This window comes from Arachis hypogaea, chromosome 11 (genome assembly GCF_003086295.3).
Source record: "Arachis hypogaea cultivar Tifrunner chromosome 11, arahy.Tifrunner.gnm2.J5K5, whole genome shotgun sequence".
NCBI lineage: Eukaryota > Viridiplantae > Streptophyta > Magnoliopsida > Fabales > Fabaceae > Arachis > Arachis hypogaea.
The window spans coordinates 79,585,120-79,596,152 of record NC_092046.1 but is presented as its reverse complement, the minus strand read 5'-3'; the positions used below and the strand labels follow the sequence as shown (position 1 = coordinate 79,596,152).

Sequence of the window (11,033 nt, the reverse complement as noted above, 5' to 3'; positions counted from 1 at the left end):
TGGGCGTTGAACTCCACTTTGCAACTTGTTTCTGGCGCTGGACGCCAGAATTGGGCAGAGAGCTGGCGTTGAACGCCAGTTTGCGTCATCTAAACCTGGGCAAAGTATGGACTATTATATATTGCTGGAAATCCCTGGATGTCTACTTTCTAATGCAATTGGAAGCGCGCCATTTCGAGTTCTGTAGCTCTAGAAAATCTACTTTGAGTGCAGGGAGGTCAGAATCCAACAGCATCAGCAGTCCTTCTTCAACCTCTGAAACTGATTTTTGCTCAAGTCCCTCAATTTCAGCCAGAAAATATCTAAAATCACAGAAAAACACACAAACTCATAGTAAAGTCCAGAAATGTGAATTTAACATAAAAACTAATGAAAACATCCCTAAAAGTAACTGGATCCTACTAAAAACATACTAAAAACAATGTCAAAAAGCGTATAAATTATCCGCTCATCACAACACCAAACTTAAATTGTTGCTTGTCCCCAAGCAACTGAAAATCAAATAGGATAAAAAGAAGAGAATATACTATAAATTCCAAACTATCAATGAAACATAGCTTCAATCATATGAGCGGGACTTATACCTTTTTGCCTCTTGAATAGTTTTGGCATCTCACTTTATCCATGGAGGTTCAGAATGATTGGCATCTATAGGAACTCAGAGTTCAGATAGTGTTATTGACTCTCCTAGTTCAGTATGATGATTCTTGAACACAGCTTCTTTATGAGTCTTGGCCGTGGCCCTAAGCACTTTGTTTTCCAGTATTACCACCGGATACATAAATGCCACAGACACATAATTGGGTGAACCTTTTCAGATTGTGACTCAGCTTTGCTAAAGTCCCCAATTAGAGGTGTCCAGGGTTCTTAAGCACACTCTTTTTTTTTTTTGCTTTGGACCTTGACTTTAACCGCTCAGTCTCAAGTTTTCACTTGACACCTTCATGCCACAAGCACATGGTTAGGGACAGCTTGGTTTAGCCGCTTAGACCAGGATTTTATTCCTTTAGGCCCTCCTATCCACTGATGCTCAAAGCCTTGGGATCCATTTTATTTACCCTTGCCTTTTTTAAGGGTTATTGGCTTTTTGCTCTTGCCTCTTGGTTTTAAGAGCTTTTGGCTTTTTCTGCTTGCTTTCTCTTTCTATTTTTTTTTTCGCCTAATTTTTTTTTTCTGCAAGCTTTGTTCTTTACTGCTTTTTCTTGCTTCAAGAATCATTTTTATGATTTTTCAGATTATCAAATAACATGTCTCCTAGTCATCATTCTTTCAAGAGCCAACATATTTAACATTCTTAAACAACAACTTCAAAAGACATATGCACTGTTCAAGCATTCATTCAGAAAACAAGAAGCATTGTCACCACATCAATATAATTAAGCTAAGTTCAAGGATAAATTCGAACATTTTTCATTTAAGAGAGGTGATGGATTCATAGGACATTCATAACTTTAAGACAAAGTTACTAACTACTAATGATCATGTAATGAAGACACAAACACATATAAGCACATAACATAGAAAACGAAAAACAGAAGAAATAAGAACAAGGAATGAATCCACCTTAGTTATGGTGGCGTTTCCTTCTTGAGGAACCAATGATGTCCTTGAGCTCTTCTATGTCTCTTCCTTGTCTTTGTTGCTCCTCCCTCATTGCTTTTTGATCTTCTCTTATTTCATGAAGGATGATGGAGTGCTCTTGATGTTCCACCCTTAGTTGTCCCATGTTGGAACTTAATTCTTCTAGGGAGGTGTTGATGTGCTCCCAATAGTTCTGTGGAGGAAAGTGCATCCCTTGAGGTATCTCAGGGATCTCTTGATGATGAGCTTCTTCATGTGCCTGCTGAGATCCATGAATGTGCTCTCTTGTTTGCTCCATCTTTTTCTTAGTGATGGGCTAGTGAGATGAATCTTTCCATCTCCCATGGCTCAGAAGTGGAAGCAATTGCCTTCCCTTTCCACTTTCTTGAGGTTTCTCTGGCCTTAGGTGCCATTGATGGTTATGAAAAAACAAAAAGCTTATACTTTTACCACACCAAACTTAGAATGTTGCTCGCCTTCGAGCAAAAGAAGAAAGAATAGAGGAAGAAGAAGAAGATATGGAGGAGATGGGGGATGTGTGTATTCGGCCATATGGGTGGGATTGGGTGGGAAAGAGATATTGAATTTTGTAGGTAAGTGGGATGTATGGATGTGAGTGGTGAATGAAAAAAAGAAGGGATGATCATGAATGGAGAGAGAGGGTGAGGTAGGTGGGGATCCTGTGGGGTCCACAGATCCTGAGGTGATCCTGTGGGGTCCACAAATCCTGAGGTGTTCAAGGATTTACAACCTTGCACCAAATTAGGCATGTAAAATGCCCTTGCACACAACTTCTGGGTATTCAGCGCCAGGTTGGTGCCCATTTTGGGCGTTCAACGCCCATTTGTTGGCCATTTTTGGCGTTGAACGCCAGAACCATGCTTGTTCTGGGCGTTCAGTGCCAGCTCTTCTCCAGGGTGCCATTCTGGCGTTCAGCGCCCAGATGATGCCCATTTTGGGCGTTCAGCGCCCAGACACTGCCCATTTTAGGCGTTCAGCGCCAGAATCATGCTCTGTTCTGGCGTTGAACGCCAGACAGGTGCTTCCTCCAGGGTGTGATTTTTCTTCTGCTGTTTTTGATTCCGTTTCTAAATTTTTCGTTTATTTTGTGACTCCACATGATCATGAACCTAAGAAAACATGAAAAACAAATTCAAAATTAGATAAATAAACATTGGGTTGCCTCCCAACAAGCACTTCTTTAATGTCAATAGCTTGACAGTGGGCTCTCATGGAGCCTCACAAATGTGCAGAGCTTTGTTGAGACCTCCCAACACCAAACTTAGAGTTTGGATATGGGGGTTTGACACCAAACTTAGAGTTTGGTTGTGGCCTTCCAACACCAAACTTAGAGTTTGACTGTGGGGGCTTTGTTTGACTCTACTTTGAGAGAAGCTTTTTATGCTTCCTCTCCATGGATGCAGAGAGAGATCCTTGAGTTGTAAACACAAGGTTGTCCTCATTTACTTGAAGGATCAATTCTCTTCTGTCCACATCAATCACAGCTCTTGCTGTGGCTAGGAAAGGTCTTCCTAGGATGATGGATTCATCCTCTTCCTTTCCAGTATCCAGGACTATGAAATCAGCAGGGATGTAAAGGCCTTCAACCTTTACTAACACGTCCTCTACTTGTCTATAAGCCTGTTTTCTTGAATTGTCTACCATCTCTAATGAGATTTTAGCAGCTTGTACCCCATAGATTTCCAGTTTCTCTATTACAGAGAGGGGCATGAGGTTTATCCCTGAACCAAGGTCACACAGAGCCTTAAAGATCATGGTGCCTATAGTACAAGGTATTATGAACTTTCCAGGATCCTGTCTCTTCTGAGGCAATGTCAGTTGATCCAGATCACTTAGTTCATTGATGAACAAGGGATGTTCATCTTCAGTATCAATGCCAAATAATTTGGCATTTAGCTTCATGATTGCACCAAGGAACTTGGCAGCTTGCTCTTCAGTAACATCCTCATTCTCTTAAGAAGAGGAATACTCATCAGAGCTCATGAATGGCATAAGGAGGTTCAATGGAATCTCTATGGTCTCTAGATGAGCCTCAGAGTCCTTTGGTTCCTCAGAGGGAAGCTCCTTATTGATCACTGGACGTCCCAGGAGGTCTTCCTCCTTGGGATTCACGTCCTCCTCTCCCTCATTGGGTTCGGCCATTTTGATTATGTCAATGGCCTTGCACTCTCCTTTTGGATTTTCTTCTGTATTCCTTGGGAGAGTGCTAGGAGGGATTTCAGTGATCCTTTTACTCAGCTGGCCCACTTGTGCTTCCAAATTTCTAATGGAAGACCTTGTTTCATTCATGAAACTCATAGTGGCCTTAGATAGATCAGAGACTAAGTTTGCTAAGCTAGATGGGTTCTGCTCAGAATTCTCTGTCTGTTGCTGAGTGGATGATGGAAAAGGCTTGCTATTGCTAAACCTGTTTCTTCCACCATTATTAAAGCCTTGTTGAGGCTTTTGATCCTTCCATGAGAAATTTGGATGATTTCTCCATGATGAGTTATAGGTGTTTCCATAAGGTTCACCTAAGTAATTCACCTCTGCTATTGCAGGGTTCTCAGGATCATAAGCTTCTTCTTCAGAAGATGCCTCTTGAGTACTGTTGGATGCAGCTTGCATTCCATTCAGACTCTGAGAAATCATATTGACTTGCTGAGTCAATATTTTGTTCTGAGCCAATATGGCATTCAGAGTATCAACTTCAAGAACTCCCTTCTTCATAGGCGTCCCATTACTCACAGGATTCCTCTCAGAAGTGTACATGAACTGGTTATTAGCAACCATGTCAATGAGTTCTTGAGCTTCTGCAGGCGTTTTCTTTAGGTGAATGGATCCACCTGCAGAAGTATCCAATGACATCTTTGATAGCTCAGATAAACCATCATAGAATATATCCAGGATGGTCCATTCTGAAAGTATGTCAGAATGGCACTTTTTGGTCAGCTGCTTGTATCTTTCCCAAGCTTCATAGAGGGATTCACCTTCTTTCTGTCTGAAGGTTTGAACATCAGCTCTAAGCTTGCTCAGCTTTTGAGGAGGAAAGAACTTGGCTAAGAAAGCCGTGACCAGCTTATCCCAAGAGTTCGGGCTATCTTTGGGTTGAGAGTCCAACCACACTCTAGCTCTGTCTCTTATAGCAAAAGGGAAAAGCATGAGCCTATAGACTTCAGGATCTACTCCATTAGTCTTAACAGTATCACAGATCTGCAAGAATTCAGTTAAGAACTGAAAAGGATCTTCAGATGGAAGTCCATGAAACTTGCAGTTCTGCTGCATCAGAGAAACTAGCTGAGGTTTCAGCTCAAAATTGTTTGCTCCAATGGTAGGAATGGAGATGCTTCTTCCATGTAAATTGGAATTAGGTGCAGTAAAGTCACCAAGCATTCTCCTTGCATTATTATTATTTTCGGCTGCCATCTCCTCTTCTTGTTCAAAAATTCCTGACAGGTGCTTGCTGGATAGTTGTAATTTAGCTTCTCTTAATTTTCTCTTCAGAGTCCTTTCAGGTTCTGGATCTGTTTCAACAAGAATGTTCTTGTCCTTGCTCCTGCTCATATGACAAAGAAGAGGGCACAGAAAAATAATAATAATAGGGATCCTTTTTACCATAGTATAGAGGTCCCTGTGTGAGTAGAAGAATAAATAAATAGAAGGAGATGAGAGAGAAGGGGAATTTTCGAAAATAATTTTTGAAAAAGGGTTAGTGATTTTCGAAAATGGTTTTTGAAAAAGGTTAGTAATTTTTCGAAAATATTTTTTTTTAAATCAAGGTTTAAAATAATTAGTTAATTAAAAAGAATTTTTGAAAAAGAGGGAGATATTTTCGAAAATTAGAGAGAGAGTTAGTTAGTTAGGTGGTTTTGAAAAAGATAAGAAACAAACAAAAAGTTAGTTAGTTAGTTGAAACAAATTTGAAAATCAATTTTGAAAAGATAAGAAGATAAGAAGTTAGAAAAGATATTTTGAAATCAAATTTTTGAAAAAGGTAAGATAAAAAGATATTTTTAAAAAGATATGATAGAAATTAGTTTTTGAAAAAGATTTGATTTTTTAAATTGATTTTGAAAAAGATGAGATTTTTAAATTGAAAATTTGATTTGACTCATGAAAACAACTAGATTTTAAAAATTTTTGAAAAAGTCAAATCTAATTTTCGAAATTATGAGAGAAAAGAGGGAAAGATATTTTTTTTTTGATTTTTGAATTTTTATGATGAGAGAGAAAAACAAGAAAATGATGCAATGCATGAGAATTTTGGATCAAAACGTGTGATGCATGCAAGAATGCTATGAATGTCAAGATGAATACCAAGAACACTATGAAGATCAAGATGAACATCAAGAACTTATTTTTGAAAAAGATTTTAATGCAAAGAAAACATGCAAGACACCAAACTTAGAATTCTTTAATGCTTAGACACTAAGAATTCAAGAATGCATATGAAAACCAAGAAAAGACACAAAACATGCAAATGCAAAGATCAGACAAGAAGACTTACCAAGAACAACTTGAAGATCATGAAGAACACTATGAATGCATGATTTTATTGAAAAATGCAAGATGTACATGCAATTGACACCAAACTTATAACATGACTCAAGACTCAAACAAGAACACAAAAAATATTTTTGATTTTTTATGATTTTCTAATTTTTTTGTATTTTTTCGAAAATTATTTGAAAAACAAAAATAAGGATTCCAAAATTTTTAATATGAATTCCAGGAATCTAGCATTCTTAGTCTAAAGCTCCAATCAAAGGGTCAGGCATGGCTTAATAGCCAGCGAAGCTTTAGCATGTAATGCAGATATGACACGCCTGACATTCCCTACAGACATGGCTTTACAGCCAGCCAGGCTTCAACATGCTTCATGAAACACTAGAATTCATTCTTAAAAATTTTGAAGAAAAATATATTTTTGAAAACATTTTTTTTTTCAAAAATAGATGAGAAAAAAATTTTTTTTTTGAAAGAATTTTGAAAAATTTTTGAAAATAAAACAAAAAAAAATTACCTAATCTGAGCAACAAGATGAACCGTCAGTTGTCCAAACTCGAACAATCCCCGGCAACGGCGCCAAAAACTTGGTGCGCAGAAATTGTGATTACACTTTGATTATGTGAAATTCATTGCTCTTCCTTTCCCTGGTAATGGCGCCAAAAACATGATGTCAATACCATGGTTCACAACTTCGCACAACTAACCAGCAAGTGCACTGGGTCATCCAAGTAATACCTTACGTGAGTAAGGGTCGAATCCCACGGAGATTGTTGGTATGAAGCAAGCTATGGTCACCTTGCAAATCTCAGTCAGGCAGATATAACATAATAATGAGGTTTTCAAAATTAATTAATAAAATAGGGATAGAAATACTTATGTAAATCACTGGTGAGAATTTTAGATAAGCGAATAGAGATGCTTTCGTTCCTCTGAACCTCTGCTTTCCTACTATCTTCATCCAATCAGTCTTACTCCTTTCCATGGCTGGCTTTATGTGATACATCACCACTGTCAATGGCCACTTTCGGTCTTCTCTCGAGAAAATGATCCAAATGCCCTGTCACGGCACGGCTAATCGTCTGGAGGCATCACCCTTGTCAATGGTTTCATCTTATCCTCTCAGTGAACATGGTCAACGCACCCTGTCACGGCACGGCTATTCATCTGTCGGTTCTCGATCATGCTGGAATAGGATTTACTATCCTTTTGCGCCTGTCACTACGCCCAGCAATCGCGAGTTTGAAGCTCGTCACAGTCATTCAATCATTGAATCCTACTCGGAATACCACAGACAAGGTTTAAACCTTCCAGATTCTCTTGAATGCCGCCATCATTCTAGCTTACACCACGAAGACTCCGATTAAGAGATCTAAGAGACACTCATTCAATCGAAAGTAGAACGGAAGTGGTTGTCAGGCACGCGTTCATGGGGAATGATGATGATTGTCACGTTCATCACATTCAGGTTGAAGTGCGAATGAATATCTTAGAAGCGAAATAAGATGAATTGAATAGAAAACAGTAATACTTTGCATTAATCTTTGAGGAACAGCAGAGCTCCACACCTTAATCTATGGAGTGTAGAAACTCTACCGTTAAAAATACATAAGTGAAAGGTCCAGGCATGGCCGAGATGGCCAGCCCCCAAAACGTGATCACAGGATCAAAATACGATCCAGGATCTCTAATATAATAGTAAAAGGTCCTATTTATAATAAACTAGCTACTAGGGTTTACAGAAGTAAGTAATTGATGCATAAATCCACTTCCGGAGCCCACTTGGTGCGTGCTTGGGCTGAGCTTGAGTGTTGCACGTGTAGAGATCCTTCTTGGAGTTGAACGCCACCTTTTGTGCCATTTTGGGCGTTGAACTCCACTTTGTAACTTGTTTCTGGCACTGGACGCCAGAATTGGGCAGAGAGCTGGCGTTGAACGCCAGTTTGCGTCGTCTAAACTTGGGAAAAGTATGGACTATTATATATTTCTGGAAAGACCTGGATGTCTACTTTCCAATGCAATTGGAAGCGTGGCATTTCGAGTTCTGTAGCTCCATAAAATCCACTTTGAGTGCAGGGAGGTCAGAATCCAACAGCATCAGCAGTCCTTCTTCAACCTCTGAATCTGATTTTTGCTCAAGTCCCTCAATTTCAGCCAGAAAATACCTGAAATCACAGAAAAACACACAAACTCATAGTAAAGTCCAGAAATGTGAATTTAACATAAAAACTAATGAAAACATCCCTAAAAGTAACTAGATCCTACTAAAAACATACTAAAAACAATGTCAAAAAGCGTATAAATTATCCGCTCATCAGTAGCTTTTTGCCTCTTGAATAGTTTTGGCATCTCACTTTATCCCTTGAAGTTCCGAATGATTGGCATCTATAGGAACTTAGAATTTAGATAGTGTTATTGATTCTCCTAGTTCAGTATGTTGATTCTTGAACACAGCTACTTTATGAGTCTTGGCCGTGGCCCTAAGCACTTTGTTTTCCAGTATTACCACCGGATACATAGATGCCACAGACACATAACTGGGTGAACCTTTTCAGATTGTGAGTCAGCTTTGCTAAAGTCTCCAATTAGAGGTGTCCAGGGTTCTTAAGCACACCCTTTTTTTGCTTTGGACCTTGACTTTAACCGATCAGTCTCAAGCTTTTGGCTTGACACCTTCACGCCACAAGCACATGGTTAGGGACAGATTGGTTTAGCCGCTTAGGCCAGGATTTTATTCCTTTAGGCCCTCCTCTCCACTGATGCTCAAAGCCTTGGATCCTTTTTATTACCCTTGCCTTTTGGTTTTAAGGGCTGTTGGCTTTTTGCTCTTGCCTTTTGGTTTAAAGAGCTTTTGGCTTTTTCTGCTTGCTTTTTCTTTTTCTTTCTCTTTTTTTTTGCCATTTTTTTCTTTTTTTTTTTTGCAAGCTTTTGTATTCACTGCTTTTTCTTGCTTCAAGAATCAATTTTACGATTTTTTAGATTATCAATAACATTTTTCCTTTTTCATCATTCTTTCAAGAGCTAACATATTTAACATTCATAAACCACAAATTCAAAAGATATATGCACTATTCAAGCATTCATTCAGAAAACAAAAAGTATTGTCACGACATCAAAATAATTAAACTAATTTCAAGGATGAATTCGAAACCATATACTTCTTGTTCTTTTGTTTTTAGAACAGTTTTTATTTAAGAGAGGTGATGGATTCATAGGATATTCATAGCTTTAAGACATAGACACTTAAATACTAATGATCATGTAATAACACACAAACATAAATAAAACATAAAGCATAGTAAACGAAAAACAGGAAAATAAGAACAAGGAGATTAAGGAACGGGTCCACCTTAGTGAGGGTGGCGTCTTCCTCTTCTTGAAGAACCAATGGTGCTCTTGAGCTCCTATATGTCCCTTCCTTGTCTTTGTTGCTCCTCCCTCATAGCTTTTTGATCTTTTCTAATCTCATGGAGGATGATGGAGTGCTCTTGGTGCTCAATCCTTAGTTGTCCCATGTTGGAACTTAATTCTCCTAGGGAGGTGTTGATTTGCTCCCAATATTTTTGTGGAGGAAAGTGCATCCCCTAAGGCGTCTCAGGGATTTCATGGTGAGAAATTTCCTCATGCTCTTGTTGAGGTCCATGATCTCTTGTTTGCTGCATCCTTTTCTTAGTGATGGGCTTATCCTCATCAATAAGGATGTCTCCCTCTATGTCAATCCTAGCCAAATTGCAGAGGTGGCAAATGAGGTGAGGAAAGGCTAACCTTGCCAAAGTGGATGACTTGTCAGCCACCTTGTAGAGTTCTTGAGGTATAATCTCATAAACCTCTACTTCCTCCCCAATCATGATACTATGGATCATGTTGGCCCGGTCTACAGTAACTTCATGGTTCCTAGTGATCCATGCGTTTGCATAGAACTCTTGAACCATTAAGATCCCGACTTGTTGAATGGGGTTGGTGAGAACTTCCCAACCTCTTCTTTGGATCTCAAGTCGGATCTCCGGATACTCATTCTTTTTGAGCTTCAAAGGAACCTCAGGGATCACTTTCTTCTTGGCCACAACTTCATAGAAGTGGTCTTTATGGACCTTTGAGATGAATCTCTCTATCTCCCATGACTCAGAGGTGGAAGCAATTGCCTTCCCTTTCCTCTTTCTTGAGGATTCTCTAGCCTTAGGTGCCATTGATGGTTATGGAAAAACAAAAAGCAATGCTTTTTACCACACAAAACTTAAAATGTTTGCTCGTCCCCGAGCAAAAGAAGAAAGAAAGAAGGAGAAGAAGAAAAAGAATGGAGGAGAGGGAGAGAGGTATGTATTCGGCCGAGGGTAAGAAGAAAGGGTTGTGTTGTGTGAAAATGAAGAAGGAATGAGGGGTTTATATAGGGGTGGGGGAAGGTTTAGGGTTCGGCCATTAGGGTTGGGTTTGGGAGGGAAAAGAGTTTGAATTTTGGAGGTAGGTGGGGTTTTTGGGGAAGAGAGGATGGATGTGAATGGTGAAGAGGTGATGGGGAAGAGTGATTGAGGTGATTGGTGAAGGGTATATGGGGAAAAGAGTTATGAAAATGTGTGAAGAGGAGAGAAGAAGTGGTGGGGATCCTGTGGGATCCACAGATCCTGTGGGGTCAAGGACTTAACATCCCTGCTCCAATTAGGCGTGTAAAACGCCCTTGCTGTGCAATCCTGGCGTTTAACGCCAGACTGTTGCCTGTTTTTGGCGTTAAACACCCAAAAGTAGCCTGTTTCTGGCGTTTAACACCAGGTAGATGCTTGTTTCTGGCGTTAAATGCCATCTTGGTGCTTGTTTCTGGCGTTTAACGCCAGGTAGATGCTTGTTTCTGGCGTTTAAACGCCAGAATGCTCCTCCTCCAGGGTGTGCTGTTTTTAATACTGTTTTTCATTTTGTTTTTTCTTTTTTTGATTTTTTGTAGTTTTTGTGACTCC

The 11,033-nt window shown here is 39.4% G+C and overlaps 1 non-coding gene across 1 annotated transcript; it reads left to right on the top strand.

Moving 5' to 3' along the window:
- Positions 1 to 4,507: 4,507 nt before the first annotated feature.
- Positions 4,508 to 4,611, top strand: LOC112725531 (small nucleolar RNA R71). The gene has a single exon (XR_003164634.1). It is a non-coding gene; the product is annotated as a small nucleolar RNA R71 (small nucleolar RNA).
- The last annotated feature ends 6,422 nt before the right edge of the window (positions 4,612 to 11,033 follow it).